The following is an 18767-nucleotide window of genomic DNA, read 5'->3' as shown; positions in this document are numbered from 1 at the left end:
AATCGCTCTCCGGACCGAGATCCGAAGTAAGTACTTCCGTAATACGACGCAGGAAATCAAGGCACTGAACCGTAACTGTCGACGCGTATACACAAATGTACGTAATAGTAAGTTTGCTAGGAGTTTGGCTCTGTTAAGTATAGTTTAGGTAATTTCTGGCGTTGTGTTCAGTGTCCATTGTCTGCAGTGACCAGCTGTCTGTCTTCCCGACAGGTGCACACTGACAGTGCTGCAGTTGTGCGTGAAATTGATGGATCCGGCTACATGGCCGCTGCGCTGGCCATTCGTCTAACCGTACGGCGAGAACCTTCCAATGCTGAAACTAGTTCAGAGTTGCCGGTAAGGAAGTCTGCACGCTGTTTTTTTTTTTTCTAATTTTGAGAGGAATTTTATTAATTCCGCTCATCTTTGCCCAACAGCATCAAACGAAAAATAATTATGTTTTTGTGTAAAATATTTGAGTGGTTTCCAAAAGTCTGATTTAATTACATGTTTATTTACTCGAAGCCTATGTCATTCACCCGGAAAAGATCCCCTGCCTTTATGGGAACTCAGTTCACTTCAGTTATAATTCATATAACAAGTCTAGTGGGAAATCCGGAAGGAAGGTCCACTTTAGATACCAAGATGTCGATGGTAGGATAATGCTGAATTGGATCTCGAGTAAAAAGGATGTAGACCAGGATCACCTGTCTCAGAATATTGCCCAGTGAAGCGCTCTTTTGAACACGATAATGAACCTTCGGGCTCCATAAAATACAAGAAATTTCTTGGCTAGTTGAGCGATTTTTTTATTATTCTGAAGAAGGACCGTGCTGTAGAAAGTAATTAGACAGCTCTTGTTCAATGTAACTTTTTTGTGAGTTAAAGGAAATTTTCTCTGCATTCTATAGAGGAGGAAAAATACTTAAAATTATATGTTACCTGACTTTGTCAGAATGGAATGCTATTGCTTAATGCAATATCGTCTGGAGATTCAGACATATGAGCTAACGAACTCTTCATTCCAGTAAATAACATCCTGCAAGGTACTGGAGATTGGTTTACTTCACGAGGTCACCCTATCTCCACCGTGACCCACTTGCCTGGAAAGGCGTTTTCCTGATAGATGAACGGTTCATCTTCGCCCTTGTAAAGATTTGAAAGTACCGGCTCGTGAAAGTTGAAGCACGATGGCCGCCAGGCGGAGGGGGGGTGCTGGTGGCAAGTGGCCTTCATATCCCGGTAATATGTAAGGAAAGCAGAGCCGTTGTGCTGTGTTCCAAACTTTATGCAGATCATACAGTTGTCACTGAGGTTAAGTTACACTATTTAGATACGTAAGTTCGGGCTAATAAGGGCTAATTTAGCAAAATACGAACATAGGGCCAAAAATTTCGATGCCCATATTAATTATTCTAAAATTCAAAGGCTGAATGAATCAGTTCCCTCGTACAATACATACAGGAACGAGTAATACACAATGTCAAATATTGTAATATTATGACTAGATCAAGGTGAATTACAGATAATTAATGCCACTAAAATTAAAATTCTGAAGAACGTTGCAAATTATTCATATTTCATAAGTGCAACAGTTATAATTTAAAAGAAGACCTTTCAACAGTTTTACTAATATTGTGGCTTGTAGGGGTGTATGTGCGTTTCTTATAGACGGGTTCTGGATTGGATGACTGGATTTAATGACACAGTAGTGTCTCCTTTGCCTCTGTCAGAATTATTGTTTTGTAGACCGTCCCATTATGTCTTTAGTATGGGGCACAACAAAATGCATACTATAAAGGTTATACTCACGACTGCGAACTACAGGTAATTACAACGCTATCGCTAACCTACACAATTTACAGTTCACCGTCACAAATGCATTAGGGTTCTCAGTCTTCACTAGCCGTATCCTGGCAACGGATTTCATAACAGTCTGACTATCACTTCAAATCACACGTGAAGTCTTGTTTTAACCGCCCAATTCCTATCTTGCCATTAGTCTGCAACTGCCAATTCCGAAAGCCCAACAATGAAGGTCTATTCTGATGTCACTGTTCCGGCTTTCAGGCGTCATGTCATAATGTCATGTGTTGATAGGTAAACGAATGAAATGTTTTAATGTAGGTTTCCCAGTGTATTTTTTATATTGCAGAATGCTAGACAATATTTCCCCACAATTCGGTCCTGGCTTTCGTCGTTATGCCGTCCAATATTCTCCGAAGTGTTTCCGTAGTACTTCCAATTAAAACATGTAAAACATGTATAGGTCTCACGGTGGATAATAGGTCAAATTCGTCTGATTAATTTATGCAGTTGAATAAACAACCGCCTATTATAGCTTTCTCAAATATTTTGGAGCCCGCTATTTTTGTTTACTTTCCAGCATTCGGCAGATGAGTCACAGCGTGGAGCAAGTTGCTCTGCAGAACACCGGCCACAAACTTCCACGTTTAGACGGAACAGTCTGCTGGCATTTCCCTCCGTTCGAGTGAATGTCCTTGAGGCAATTTCCAGTGTGTTTCGGATAGGCTGCTGGAGGCGCTGAAAGTATCGGGAAGGCGAAACTTTCTCTACCCGCGTGCGTACAAGTTCTGAAATGCGCGTACTTACTAGACGTATCCATATAGTCTTCTTATTGACATCAGAATCACAGATACGAGGGATATCTGGAGGCGCACCGAAACACCAGCGTGTTTATACGATTGACGAAACGAAAGTCGTGTTTTCAATTTCCTGCAGTATACGTGTTTCCGACAGATATTTACCAGACTTGCTACTTTCAGTAGGTTAATTTACAGATTTAAATTCAGAGAAGATAATTCGGTTTTATATCCACATTTTTGCTCTTATATTTATCAGTGACACAGATGTGTTGCTTGCTTATTCGTTCCTGCATGAACGTGTTTACCGACTCGCTGCATAGAAACGGCCGGTTTTTATTTGCCTATCTCGCAGCTAACTGCTGTACTCGCTATAATATTAAGCTCAATCATAAGGAGATAAGTATGTGCTTTTGAAGGGGATTTGACTGGCTCTGATAGGGGCAGTGGCGGGCTCTTAGCGTTTGTTGGCTTCTCAGATATGATTCTGCAAGATGGTGGCAGGGATTTACTTGTAAATATGTTATAAATGCTAAGAATATTCCCTAAGTAATTGAATTGTTAATGTTTTTTAAATAGATGTCGAATGAAATGCTAAATGTTTCATCATTATCTTAATATGCCATTGTATTTCTCTGCTCCGTCACTCGCCACACAATGGGTGGGACTGCTGTGTAACCTATCACGAAGAAAAATTCCACTGATTACAAAATATATCCAAAGTATGTTCTGCGATGGGAATAACTTCATTTTTTCCATTGTGAACAGAGATATGACACGAGATAGTAAAGCACTTTCTGTTCAGCGTTAGAACAATGCATTGCGAGAGATGTAAACTGTTACGTAAAGAAGTGCCGATTTTTAATATAATTGTTGAAAAGATAATGACCTACAGTAAGATGGGATATTGCTACACAACGTAATTGAGAGATAGCAGTGAACGTGATGGTTTATTTGCGTTCGGATGCGGACTTCCGCCCATTGAACACTATGTTGCATTAGAAATCATCACTGCATTTCCCAATTTGTCGCTCTTTCGCGTAAAGGACGTCTTATATGAGTATTTTCACGCTTATTAGTGACTATAGACGGGGTTTTGATTGGCGAATAGATTTATTGACTACTTACAGGTCGTAACTACAAATAATTATTACACTATCGCTGATTTCCACACTAAGCCGTCTCAATCTACTCGTACTTTCACTAGTTTTTACGTGCCAACAGCTCTCCACAACGATTATTTCTTGCAGAGTCTTCTCTAGACTTTTCCTTGTAACGAATCTTAGCAATGGAGATCCTTCCGCTTCCGTTGCTCCCTGGTTAACACTCCACAGCTGAACCCTCAACTTCCTTGTAGCGCCATTTCTCTTCAAGATAACACCTCGACACGGACCACGCAGAAAGAAGTCTGTTGTTGAAGCGTGTTTACCGCACCAGCTTAGCTGGTGGTAGGATCTCACGCTAGACAAATCGGCGCGTAGAAGACAGACGAAAGATAGTCCCAGGTTGAGGGTCCCCAGAAAACAGTGTATGTTAGAGAATCTAACGATGGATACGCGTTGCATAACTTAGGGACATTACTAAGAAAGTGATTTACGTGAGCTCAAATTGAAGAGATGGAGACAAAAGGAAAGTAATCTGGAAAGGACATTTATCATAGAGGAGGCGAAGCTTCCCAGAGGATCGTAGACCGAGGAGCAGTAAGTAAGTAAGTAAGTAAGTAAGTAAGTAAGTAAGTTTGTAAGGAGGAGCAAGTAATAGAAGGCGAGAGAAACTTAAAAATTCGTGCATTTCACCAAATATTGTGGCGATAAAGTTTAGGAAGATGAGATGGGTAAGAAAGTAGCACTCGTGGGACAGATAAGAATTTCTTACAAAATTTGATATTGAAACTGAACGAAGAAGCCAATTCGGAAACTCAGACTTAGACTGGGGTCTGGTATTGAACTGAATCTCACGGAAATAATGTATGACTCTGATAAAATGGACCCTACTGCCCATTTCTTCTTCCGTCTGAAATGTGAGTCCCAAACTTCAAGTTTTCCGGACAAGCAGAGACGCCAGAATATTCGATTGTTGGAGAGAGACTGAAAAAAATATAGTAATTACGTGACTGGGAATCGTAGTGTATTAGTTACCAGATTTACATGAGTTCATATTTTATGCGGTTTTCCTCAGGCAGGCCAGTTGAATGGTTAAACCTAAAGTAAATAAGCCAAGAGTAACACTGGAAGACAAAAGGGAACTTTCTTATCACATGTATACAATTTGGTTGAATTTACAATCCTTTAGCACTGAGTTCAAAAATGAACTCGCAATTTGTACTGTTAACCTCCAATTTTGTGTGAATCGAAAAAGTAATTTTGACTAATTTCGTGTTCTTGATACTCTGTGATAACGCTTGAATTCCTCCTCTGGAGTAACCCATACCAATGTCCGCCAATAGTGGCCAGCTCGGAAATCCTGCGCTTGGCTTGGTGTCACTCCTCTGTTCTGGATATTTCTTGATGGAAGCATTTCTCCTGCTCATCACTAACGGCACCCAAGTTTGTTAGCAAGCAGTTGAGATGTGGGTTCAAAGAATGAATTTTAATGACATTTTGCAACCCGTGAGTTAGATGTTAGAATAGCCGTGGTAGCGTAGTCGGTATAGCGACTGGCTACGGGCTGGACGACTGAGGGGTCCCGGTAGGATCAAGAATTTTCTTTTCTCCAAATTGTCCAGACCGGCTCTGGGGTCCAGCCAACCTCCTATCCAGTGGTACCGGGGATTCTTTTCCCGGGGGTAAAGCGGCAGGGGCGTGAAGCTGACCACTCACCTCCATCTCATGGCGTAGTGCTAATTCGTTGACCACCGGGACAACTTTACCTTTAGCTTTTAGAATATTCTTTAAGCAGACAGAGGTAAATTTGTCACTGTACTTAATTAAGCCCCATTCCATGAAGACATACGAGTATAAGGGAGTGGAGATATGTACGTAGTTCCACAATCCTTAACCTCGACACTAGATTGAGATGAGTGGTCAGCTTTACGCCCCGGCCGCTTTACCCCCTGGGAAATCACCTCCGGTACCCATGGTATAAGGGGCTGGATGGGCCCAAGAGTTGGTCTGGACGCTGCGGAGAAGATAAAAATCTCGTCATAACGGAATTAATTCCAGGCCGTCCAGCGTAGGCTGAAATTGACTCGTACCAGTAATTTCCTTTCTTGAAGTTTCCGAGGAAATTTGTAGTCACTGCTTTAAATGATCCAAACTCTTTCTGCAGTTTACTTAAAGTTTCATCCGGATTAGCAAGACTGGTGACATTTTTTTTTCTGGAACGAGTGCTTGTCGAAGTTGTCATTGTTTGTCTGAGTATCAACTTTCCCGTGCTCGGTTGTCCCATTCACGGAGGAAACAACAGAATTTTATGTAGACCAGTTGTATATCAAACAGAAGTGTGATCGCTCTCAAGTCTCCACAGATATGCCAGCAGTACTTGTCAAGCAGGATGGTGCATATTTTCTTATGATCCGTTCATATGAACTGCTTGTGAATTTTTTACTTAGGGTTATTTATTTAATTAAACTAGCAACGGAAATTTCAGAATCAGCTTAGAGAGGTTGATAAGTAGGCGCCATTTCTTTGAATCATGCTGCTGGCCAAGCGCTTCCATGAAAGAGTCTACGTTACTACATTATACTATATTTCCATCTTGAGAAAGAAGTTGTAAGAAATCTCTTTGACTGTTGCGAAAAGAATATATATTGTGACAGATTGGACCGTTTCTAGGAGACGAATACGTAAACATGTTTCAACCAACGAGCATCCAACAATAGAAGGGCGTCCGGTGCTAGATAACTGACCGGTAAATACTATCACAGCAACTAATGCGCAACAATAGGGTGTCCATTGCTATGCAATGTAGGGTGGACGCGCCTGACAACAATACATGATATCCGTTGCTAAGCAGCGATGTGTTTTCTGTGGGTTGTCCGTGAACGCTGTTAGAGAAGATTCTTCAGGAGGACTTCGTTCAAGACAATCGAATAGTTGATATGAAGTTACGACATGGAAATTATCGAATAAATCGAGATATCAAATCCGGAACCGATTATTTACTGTCGCGTTACCGAGACACGCGTTACAATATATTAATGCCTTTTCTTATAAGATTCCAATATTTCAATTTATAATCCAGAAGTTTACATAGATTTTTTGATAAATTCAGATTATGGACACGATCAAGCAGGTCTGTTTGAGATAATAAATGAGAATCTGCTGGTGAACAAGATTGTTGAATTTAGTATAATTTAATAAAAACTATGAATGAAATACACGATGTTCACTCAGCGAGCTCAAATAACTGATAATTGAAGGCCGCGCCATAGCTCAAGCGGTTAGTCACTGGCTTCCCGGCCTGGGTTCGATCCCGGGTCTGGTCAAGTGGAATTTGTGATGGACAAAGTGGCGATGGGGCGGGTTTTCTCCGAGTACTTCGGTTTCCCCTGACAATCTTCATTCCACCAAATTCTCCATCATCATAATCACCCGGGGCAGGCTACAATAGGCCAATCAGTGGCCGCTGTGCCGAGTGGACACAGTTGGACTCCATCCCACACTAAGCGAATTAAAAAAAAATTAACTGATAGTTGAAAGTCAACATATAATCCGTTTGACAAAATTGAAAGCTTATGATCATATCCTAAGCTTGAATGTGAATACTGAGCAGTGACGCATAGAACCTTGCAAATCTGCTGAGACGCAATGGCAGAGACCTCCTGCTTCCTATTGCAGTGTAAATCGTAAATAACATAAAGGCTTTTTCACACAAAAACTGCGGCAGTTAGAAAAACGCTGTTTTTGTTCTTATAATCAACGTAAAAGAAAACATCTTGAGCACTTAAGAACATGCGGGGTAAGAACTTTGCTGGGCAGTGCAATAAAGAGTATTTACATGCAGCCCGATGAGGAGTTTCCTTATGTTATTAGCGTAATAAAATCAATGAGGATGAAATGGGACACTTATATAGCACGCATGAGAAGAGAACATCATACAATAATTTAGTTCAACCACTTGAAGGGAAGATGTCACTTCGAAGACCTAGACTGAGGTGTAATGTTGGTGTTAAAATGCCCAAAAAAGACCCCGTTACATGGAATTGCATTGCAGTGCTGTAGGTAGCACTGACTTCTTACTGACGTTTAGGTGCTGGTTGAGGAAGACAGCAAGGAGTTAGAAGTGAAGGCATCTTCTTGTTGATAGAGAGATCTATGAACGGGTCTACATTGGTCCATTGCTGCTTACCAGTCAGTCGAGTAGAAAGAGACAGAAAGGCAATGCACGAGCAGGTAACGGCTCTACAAGGCCGATTAGTTAGCAAGTCAAGAGAAAAAAAAAAGAAAAAAGTTGAAAGACACAACATAACGGACATAAAGCCAATAGGTTGCTCTGACGAATATACTGATATCTTGACTTCCGCGTTTCTCTGGTTTTGCCACATAAAAATTCTCGTCATAAAATTTCAAACCGAATTCTTATAAATCATTCATTGAAGACACTGAAAATGACATGTAACACGAAAGCAAAGGACGAGAAATTTCAGTCGGAGCCTGAAGGGAAGACTCCAGTTGGAAGGTGGAAGGGGTAGATGGACGGATAATATTAATATTCATCTTATAGGACTGGACTCATCTGGCTCAGGATAACGTCAAGTGGCTGAATCGTTTGAGTACGGTAATGAACCATGGTTTATATAAAAAGCGGAGAGTTTATTCATTAATTGGGCGAATATTAGTCTTTCATGAAAGACTGTACTCTATAGATCTAGTTTCTAATAATAATAATAATAATAATAATAATAATAATAATAACGGAGGAAATTCCTTAAGTCTTCAGTTGGTTTCGTGGAACTCCATATCCAGTGCCTTCTTCATTATATGTAGGAGAAAACGTGGGTCTATACATCCACTCCCCCATACGTCTTCCTGCCATAGTGCTGAAGTAGTTAAGCACTACGACAATTTTACCTTTTTTTTTTACCTTTACGAGTTGTAGTAGCCAACAATGTGGTTTCCGTTTTGTACATTTACTTTCCTTTACCGCTTTGTGATAACTCTAGGTTTAATTGTAATTTAACTGCAAACTTATATGTGAAACATATTGGAGCGCCTAGATATTTCGTAACATAGCCAGCGTATCTTCTAGCAGTCTGAACCAGAGCTCGACAGATTTTATATTGCCATGTTTTCCAGTCTTTTGCATTTTGCTTTCCACCTTTTATTTTGACACACAGCTGTAGTCCACCCACAGTGACAAGAAAGTTTTTTTCTTTTTCCAAGAAATGCAATTTACAACTGTATACATTTAATATTGCATTAACCATTAACAGAAGTTCTTATTTCCAAGGCCTTACATCCCAAACAATTGACCAAGTCCCATTAGTGGGACACAACCAACCTATTGAGAAACGCTGTTTTATTAGTGTAGATGCCACCCGGAAGAAATTTGATTTGAGGATGAAAATTCAAAGGGAACAATATTTTTAGTTCGTAGAAATATGCTAAATATTTTAGTGGAATGGCGCGCTATGACAGAAGATATCTTCCAATAAGTACTCCTGAAAGTCCATTCCTTATATCAGAATGTGAAATGTGAATAAATCAACAGTTTTTGACGTACAAGTTATTACGTTATAAAGCTTAGTTCAGCACGTGTTTGAAGAATGGGGTTTCCAATGATATGAGACTCTGTAACGCGAATGCGCATTGGCTGTTAACATTTTCAGATATCTCTTTCAATTATAACTTTCATTAGAATTCTGCCAACTGAACAGGAATGCTTCCAGTTTTGCCATGGGCTTAAGTTGCGTCCTGCATGACGAACTCGGGACTTCAAACAGTGCATTATATTTTTTTTTTATAATTACGTGAAAATATAAAAATTTTTAACAATATTGCAGAATGTTAGGCGCCCCGATCTCTTGAGCTCTAACTCCCAGGAATAATTATTTTTTCTTGAGAAACTAAGAATCGTTCAACTTGTAAAAGAACTGTCCACCTTTTATGCAACTCGAAGGTGGATTGCCGTGTTTACAAGAGCTCTCTACTTGACCCTAACCTGAGATGAATAACCCAGTCCATATCCTTACACCGCATTTCCCTAAGTTCCGTTTTAAATTTATCTTCCCATCTGCGCTTAGGTTTTCCTTAAGGTTTCCTACCAAGATATATATTATGTAGGAGGTGACATTCTCACAGCAGTGGTTATGACATGCTTTATCCTCTAGGATATAACGCCGTGTAGTTCGTTGCTTGCCATCTGCTTTCATGCTCGTTTCTTGCTTGGCTAATTCTTCGACCCTAATGATGGAAGGGACATGATCCTCTGAAACATCGGTTGACTCTCAACGGACTACATGGCGTTATTACACAGAAAATAGAACTCTTCAAATTTTGTATTAATATTTCGTCTCTCCTATTAGTTATAGATTACGTACCTCCCCCATCCCATCCTTAATACTTTAATGACCCTGCTATTTGTTGAGTACGAATTATGAAGCTCCATATTACGTAATGTTCTCATTCCTTCTCTTACTTTCTAACACGACACAACGCCACAAATGGCCTAACCCACCAGTTACGGATTACAAAGTGTTTAATGTTAAAATGTGAAAATAAGTGTATCCCTTTGAAGAATATCGTGCTGTGAAACACAGATCACAAAGACTGAGTTTATTTAGCTCCTTCTTAGTTAAATATCGATCAGATGCTAAGGAGAAACAGAGTACTCTGGTGAAAGTATGTTGCTATGGCAACCAGACGTTACCACATCCCTCTGGCACGACATATGATTGCTTCCTATAGTTACTTTCAAAACCTTTACACGTATACCGAACTTGTTCAGTACTGACTCCATAAATTTACTTGTCTGATATTTGCATATAAAATATACCTTCTAGGCAGAGTAATGCCTAAAATCTTGTTTGTGAGAAAATATTACTTCTTTGTAGTCTGTGGGTTAGATAGAGTACGGCAATGAGACCATGTACATCGGCTTCCATATTGCGTGAAGCCTCTACTTTATTAATTCTAGACAGCAGCGTCGATAATAATGATAATATTAATAATAATTTAGATTCCTGAACGGGATATTGGTACATCTATTTTCAAAACAATGACAAAAACGATATAAGTGTCCACCTGACCTCTTTTCCGCTGATGTTAGCTTCTTTCCGCGGGTCCATTGTCCATTGTAGAGGTTACAATTGATTATGCTTTACCTTCACGTCCTGTTTACGACTTCACGACCTTTTAATTGCTCACATGTATATCTTTAATAATAATGATATTGCTGTTAAGCTCGCGTGAGAAAGATCAGAAATTCATGCAAAATTTTGGTCGAAAAACACGAAGAGAACAGTGTATAGGTGAATAATACAATATTTACGGGAATAGAGTATGAATGTATGTACTGGATTCTTTTAGCTTAGATTATGATTGAGTGTGGGGCTGATATGAACACAATTATGACATTTATAATTCTATGAAAACAGCAATTACTTGACCAGCTGTGCGACTATTAGCTTCCAAAGAAGGACTGTCCTCCATGGAGTTAATAAAACAATGATAATTACAATCATAATAATAGTAATAACCTATCATTTATGAGTAGAATACGTGTGTTAACATCTTTAATTCAATTCTGATTTTCACAGAGGGCATATCGTTTTCATAAATGGCGTTCACATGATCGGGTCGTGGTAGATTGAGCATTACTTCTGTGATGTAGAAATTGCAGTGAAAGATATCCTGAGCCGACAAGTAGACTTTACATCTGATGTGAAGGAAATGTCACTATCAAAACTCTGGTTAATGGGAGTAGAAGTCCAGTGTGTTTCTAACAGTGGGTATAACTTCTTTACTTTGTTACGACAGCGAATAACCAGCGAAGATAAATCGACTTCACCCACTAACTAAACAACTAGCCAGCTTCATTAAACCCAAGACTTAGTCAGGGGTGTGAAACACAATAAAAGCGAAATAAACTTACATAAATAAAAAAGCAATAGGCGAATGTCCTGCAGGATCAAAAGTAGTTTTCAGGATATTATTAAATCGGATCTCAAGGCGCTGAATTGTGACGATTTTCGCTGGATTGACCTTGTTCAGAGCAGAGTCCGATAGCAGGCATCTGTTGAAATAAGACGTGTAGCAATCTGCTACAAATGTATTTTGTAATGATATTTTATGAATTGTGCATTAAGTTATGTTTTAATATAAAACTATCCATAGTCCTTCATTATGGAGCTGTGATAAAATTCCAGGGACCATAAAAATGAAGTAAAGACGAGGGCAGATCTTGTCAGATAGCCGACTGCAATATTGTGACACTGAAAACTGCGGAAGGAGAGAGACTTGAATGCGTGTGTGAGAACGAAACATCCACCCTTGCTGCATGCAGTTTTGGGTTAAAATCAGGATGTACATAGTACAGCCTACAAAGAATAATAAGCACAGAATTTAAGATTGGGAAGAGGGGCGGCGTTAAAACCCCATACAAAGTAACAAGTATTTTAATCTTTACATTTTTAGACTTGTGAGGGTATTATATAATGCCAACTTTAGCGAATAGAGGATGTCGCTTCGTCAGTGCAACAGATCCCTACGGCCGTTAATCTCGGTTTTCCTTGAAATAGCTCCTCAATTATCTCCACGAGGCTAGGTGGGGCACTAACTTCGCCGACAAGCGGCGGTCGCTCGGTCGGTATAGTTCGCTTGCGGACTACAGAACACGGAATTTATTTCTTTTTTGTTTTCGAGGGTGTTATATTTTGTGGGATATTTCACGACGGTGCCAGTGCCTTGAATGGTAGTATTATAATGAATTGGAAAAGATTTGGAAGGAGGTGGTCGTGGCCTAATCCAGGTGTTATCATTGCACTTGCCTGGAGGGACTGAAGAAACCACGAACAACTTGTCAGGATAACCTATGTTCCCCCAGATATTCGGAAAGAACGCCTAGGTTGCCGTCAGACCAGCCTACTTAGTTTGCGAGTGTTCGAGAACAGGGTGCTGAGGAAAATATTTTGTCCAAAAAGGAATGATTTGACAGAGATCTAGAAGAAATTGCACAATAGGAACTACATAATTTCTACTTTTCAGAAATTTTCGGAAATTATCAAATCATAGTGGTGTATAGCACGTATTGAAGGCATGAGATGCCTGAAAAGGTTGCTAGGAAAACGTCAACGTAAGAGACCACCTGAAAGACCTGGGCGGACATATTGATTTGTATTTGAAGGAAATGGGGTGAGAGGTGTTGGTTCAGAAGATTGACCAATGATAGCTCTTACGAACTTCATACTGAACCTTCGAGTTCCATTCAAGACAAGGAATTTCTGCACTAGCTGAGCGACTGTTAGTTTCTCGAAGGGGAGTCTGCTCAATGGAGCTATTTATTGAATTGGTTAGCTCGTTATATTATTAGAGAGCACACAGCAAGACAGAACACTCTGAACGGAACAGTAACAAACATTTTTCGAATTTAATCTGCTCTTCATCTCTTCGTAAAAACAACATTGATATGTTACTGTCGTTCCAAAATATATTTTAATTTGATACATTTTAGTCACCCGGACCATACTCAACACAAAATTGTTCGTTGTCCGTTTAAATGCTTGAGGTAACTGGTTCTAAATTTTTCGGCGTCTTTATCTCCATTCTCCTGGTGAAAATTGAACATGTAGGAGCTTTATGGCTTGTTCTCTTCGCCGAGTAACCTTTTTTTATACTTTTTTGCCACGTTAAACTATCCTGAATATACGCTTAACAGTAGGCTGTTACGAAGTTTAGGTTTGGTTATAAGCTATCTTTGTCTGAAATTAGATAATTATTTCATCTACCTGACTAAGTCCCTTGTACTGCGGCCACTTCTGGCCTATTGTACCAGCCCCAGATGATAGGTGAAGGTGATTGTGGAGCAATTGGCGGAATGAAGATTGGCAGGGGAAACCGAAGTACTCGGAGAAAACCTGGCCCAACGCCACTTTGTCCACCACAAATCCCACTTGACCAAACCCAGGATTGAACCCAGGCCGCCACGGTGGGAAGCCAGCGACTAACCACTTGAGCTATGGCGCGGCCAAATATATCCTTAACTTTCACTGTATCTGTAACATCTATAAGGAAACTGGAACAATTAGTGCTTTAGCGACAACAATTTTGTTTGCACTCATCGCCTGCTGCACTTAGCGGAGCGAGTTTATTGTAGCAGCAGCAGCAGCAGCAGCAGCAGTAGTAGTAGTAGTAGTAGTAGTAGTAGTAGTAGTAGTAGTAGTAGTAGTAGTGACTTGTATTTGGGAGTTGTCGGATTCGAGTCCCGGCTGGGACATCGGCTTTCGGTTTTTAATGGTTTCCCTAAGTCCGCACGAATTCCAGAGTGGTACCTCATTTAGACCATTAGCCCTTCCTTGCGGATCCTCTCCGGTTTATTGTTCACCAATAAGGCTACCATTCCACGCTATACATAGTCTGAGATGCTTGTAGCGTTATAAAATGAACCACGAAGGAAGCAGGGCACCAAACTTCAAGCGAAGGCTCGTATGCCTTGAACGTCTAGTTCATTCGTAACTCGCATCAGATGGATTGCTAAAGAATATTTTTGCACGGTCGGTATAATGTTTTTATATTTTACAGAACAAAAATAACAAAATATACCCTTACGAAACTTGAATGTTTCTTTATTCCGGGATCTAATACCATACACCATTTCAGTACCCTAAGTTGATGTTCCTCCTACCTAACAAGTACATGCGTCTGCCATGTTGTTATTACTGATTTAAGAAATTAGAAAGTTCTCTGTTAGGGTGACCTCCAATGGTATAATATTCATACGAAGTTTAGTGACTGTGGGTCAGCTGGTTCAGAAGTTAAGACGGAGAACATCGACACGATGATCTCTTAAGGTGACTTCCTTCCTTGAAGAAGGAAGGTAGGTTAAATAAGAAGAATGCCGTCTTCTGGGATGTAGCACCGTGTATATTATGTGTGAACCGACGTTTCGGAGGAACGTATGGCATAGTGCAGCCACCTGCTCATGCTGGTTCCTCTCTCGTAGATGTTTCTACCCTGAAGATGGAGGCGATACGTTCCTCCGAAACGGTTCACACAAGATCTACGCGGCGCCACATCCTAGAAGACGGCATTTTTCATAGTCACCGCTGTGAAAAGCTCAAATCTTACATAGGTGAAATAACCTATCTTAAATGAAAGGTTTAGGGATCCGCGAGACACATATGTTATGTCTATGTTGTGTCTTAGAGTAATTCTGTGTTACAGTAAGATAGCCCTTTCAGCGCGCAACATCTAAATCATTATGTAACACCTTATCGCCCTAACGTTTAAGCTTCGATCGCTCAGTAGCCTTCAGACCTAACTAGTGAATCCACTATCTATGGAACAGATCTGTTCTTCAGAAGCTAATAGTCACTCAGCAGTCAAGAAATTACCCATATTTTATGGAACTCCAAGGTTCATTGTGTTCGCAAGTGACTGGTGGCTATCTGAACCAAATGTTCCGAACAATCAAACCAGTTCCGAGGTTCTGATTGACATTTCATAACATCCAGGTGTTTCGCAGTGCGGAGTTTTAACAACTACCTGACTCTCAAGTTGGAGGCCCGTTCCTTGTCGGAAACTATGATATTGAAGCAATGAATATTCAATATTTTATCCACTCCCCCATACGTCTTCATGGGGTAGTGCTCAATTAGTAAGTACAAAGACAACTTTACCTTTTTCTTTACCCTACTCTCCATATCTGCAGATCGTGTCCACCGTCCGAAATTAAAGGACGCCCCATGCCATGGTGAGGCTCGATAAAGAGTGTGACGCATAGGCCCACTTAACTAGACAACAGGAATGCAGCCTAGACAGGATAAGAAGGTAAAGTTGTCCCTGTGCTTAAATAGTTAAGCACTATGCCATGAAGACGTGTGCGGTGTAGAAATATAGCTCCAATTTCCTTGACATCATCGCTAGATGGAGGTGAGTGGTCAGCGTCACGCTTCTGCTGCTTTATCCCCGGGGAAAGAGACCCCGGCACCCATTAGATAGGAGGCTGTGTAGGCTCCAGAGCCGGTCTGGACACTTTGGAGAAAAGAAAAATCTTGAATTGACGGGAATCGAGCCCGGGCCGTCCGGCTCGTAGTCCATCCCTATACCGACTCACCTCTCCCGGTTCCTAGACAGGATGCGCCTCCATGATGACAACCCTAAGCGTTCAGCCTCTCTGTTCTGTATTTTTGCATCTGTATTTGACTCGAAAGTGTAGTTGTGTATAAGTACACTCCTTTATTACATTTAAACATCTTTTAGTGATATGAACCCGGACCTTTAGACTGTGGCGAACTACGTTTCAAGGTGAACCTCTGAATTACAGCTTGCTTGCTGCCAAGCAGTACAACCTGCAAGTTATATTCTGAGTATCTATATGGAGCTCTATTTTTCCCTTAGCTTTTACGTCTGTGCAGAAGATAACTATATCATAAAACCAGAATCTTAAATAAAATTCACACGCATGCGCAACTCACGGTTCATTTTTTTTTTTACTGTTGACATATAATGATTTAAACGATAGCTCAATCGGTATAGCGGCTAAGCTACGGGCTGGACGACCGATGATTCGGGGTTCGATTCCCCGTTGAGGCAAGAGATTTTCCTCTTCTTTGTAAACCTCCACACCAGCTCTGGGGTCCATCCAGCCTCCTATCCAGTGGCTACCGGTATGAAGCTGCAGGAGCGTGAAGCTGACCATCTACATCTGGTACCGATGTTAATCATGACGGAGCTGTAACTTTACTGCTTCATACTTCTTCACGGCGTGGTGTCTAATCGATTAATTTTTATTTTCGTGTTATTTACTCGTACGTTTTTAAAATTTAAATTACCGCTCTGTTAGAACTCACTCACATCTTCAGGAATGTTTTACCGACATCCGGAGGCTGACCTCCCTCAGATCAGCTTCTTTCGGTCATACATACACTTCGCTGTATTTGTATCATTACGTGAAAGTGTCCACATTTGTTTAACCACTACTGTAATAAAGAATCGTTCGTTTTCAAAACTAAGGATCAGACATAAGGAAGAACATGTGTAGTGTGAATGAAGGTCGCCTTCCCTGACATCGAGTGGACCTTTATGTGTGCCGAAAGACAAACCATGCCAGGTAATGAATTAATGAGAATTTTAAAACACTCTTACATACAGATAAGGTAAAGCCATCCCTGTAACAGACCGTGGATGCCCATAGGGTAGTGAGATGTTGAGTTTTCAACATTTTCTCTAGACAATCGGCTCACAGATGTCGGTAAGGTTGTCAGCCTTACACGCCGGCCGCCCTTTACCCTCCAGGAAGATTCCTGCTAATCATTTCCGTTAGAGGCTGAGTCGACCCAAGGGCCAAAATGCGGGCTGGGAGGATTAGGTAAATTGAAAAAAAAAACAATCCAATGACCTCATCGGGAATCGAACCCGCGACCTTCCTGCTTGTAGCATAGTACCTCAACCAATTACGCTACCGCATGCCCCCCTCACATACAGATTCGTTCATTTAATTAGCATAAGGCTTTACGCTGTAGGGTTCTGTTGTGTTACACAGGCGCGAATAACCATCGACGTTGACGCGCCTCTGAACTAATATATACATAATTATTGGTGCCAGAATTTCTAATCTCGCATTTAAGCGTGAAAATGTTTTACGTCTTTGCACTGCATAGAGTATTATAACCTCGTCTATAATTTAATACGCTCTTCATATAATGTGTGAGCTAGATATTTAGTATATTAAACGTTAATTGAATATGATTCCCTAGTCACAGAATGGAATTATCAATTTGCCGGAGAAAGATCATTTATTTCGCAGCCATGTTAACATTGAAATATGTATATCTGGGATCCACATTTTCGCTTATAAATATGGATTGTTTTCTGATTTAGAAATTAAAACGGTTTTATTATAAACAACGTGAAATGAGTTAGAACTACCTCACTCAGAACTCAAGGAACTTGTAAGCAGTAGTGTCTACCGGCCTATGTCCTAAAGGAATCCCCTCCCCCTTCCATATTAATTTCAATGAACAAAGTATTAATTCATTCATCCAGTTACTCATAATCCTGTTGCTCCCACTTGGAGCATAGGGCATCCGTGAAACGCTTCGTTTCACTTCAGTTTCTTAATCTTTAGACAGTCGGTAGAACACCTTGGACGGGGGATCAGCCCATCGCAAGACCGTTACCTGCACAGGACAACACAAACAGAATAAACGTAGACAAACATCCATGCCTCGAGTGGGTTTCGAACCCACGACCCCAGTGTTTGAGCGGGCGATGACAGTTCATGCCTTAGACCGCGCGGTCATTGTGATTGGCGAACAAAGTATAAGTAAGCCTGAAAGTAGCAATATGGATAGCAGAATATTCAGGGTAAATTATCGTCAGGATTTGTAAATTACGAACAAGAAATTAATAAAAGAAAATCACATTACCTGATTCACAGTCTACCTTGTTGAAAAACAATCCACACGTGGATAATATCACTACTGTTAAATACAGTAGTAATGTTCTCCTAGGCTGCAGCATGCTTCATGTAGTATGACGAATTTAAGTGTCAAATCCAGTTTTGTTTTGTTTTACAAATATCCTACACACTACGCACACTTCACCCCCTACGTCGTACACAATACTTATACACTTTCTACCTGAGTACACAAAATCCCTACATGCGGCCTGCCCTGGCCGCCAGTCGAGTTTAAAGGAAAACCACTCGGTTGTTTAAAGTAATTCTTGCTTAAGTATTGACACCAGGACCCATGTCTACGGCGACGTTAACACATCACTCGTTCCATGAACGGCTTCTTGGATCTGTGCGGTTCACTGCTCGTACAACGACTGGTAGACCGGCCCCGAGCCGGACTTGCAGAACCAGAAAGAAAGGAGAGCTATTCACTGCAAGGAATGAAACGAGGTCTGCCAATGGAGTCGCGCTATAACTCATGTCCCTGGAATGGACTGCAACGGCTTCAACTCAACATCTGAAAAGTTTATACCGAGGAATGCACCTCTAATAGTGCCACATTTTCCCACAACGTTCAGTCCGTTGCTTGCTTACACGCCCCTGGCATTTCTGAGAGGCGATCAGACT

General features: G+C 40.8%; 1 protein-coding gene across 1 annotated transcript in view; it reads right to left on the bottom strand.

The window, feature by feature from the left end:
* Positions 1 to 18496, bottom strand: part of LOC111862335 (mucin-17) — a gene marked incomplete in the record, with an annotated part of 180990 nt that extends 162494 nt beyond the window's left edge. The window contains 1 exon segment of the mRNA XM_033750626.1: positions 18260 to 18496.
* Between the last annotated feature and the right edge of the window lie 271 nt (positions 18497 to 18767).

Source organism: Cryptotermes secundus, unplaced genomic scaffold (assembly GCF_002891405.2).
Source record: "Cryptotermes secundus unplaced genomic scaffold, Csec_1.0 scaffold408, whole genome shotgun sequence".
NCBI lineage: Eukaryota > Metazoa > Arthropoda > Insecta > Blattodea > Kalotermitidae > Cryptotermes > Cryptotermes secundus.
This window is presented reverse-complemented; position numbering and strand designations above follow the sequence as displayed.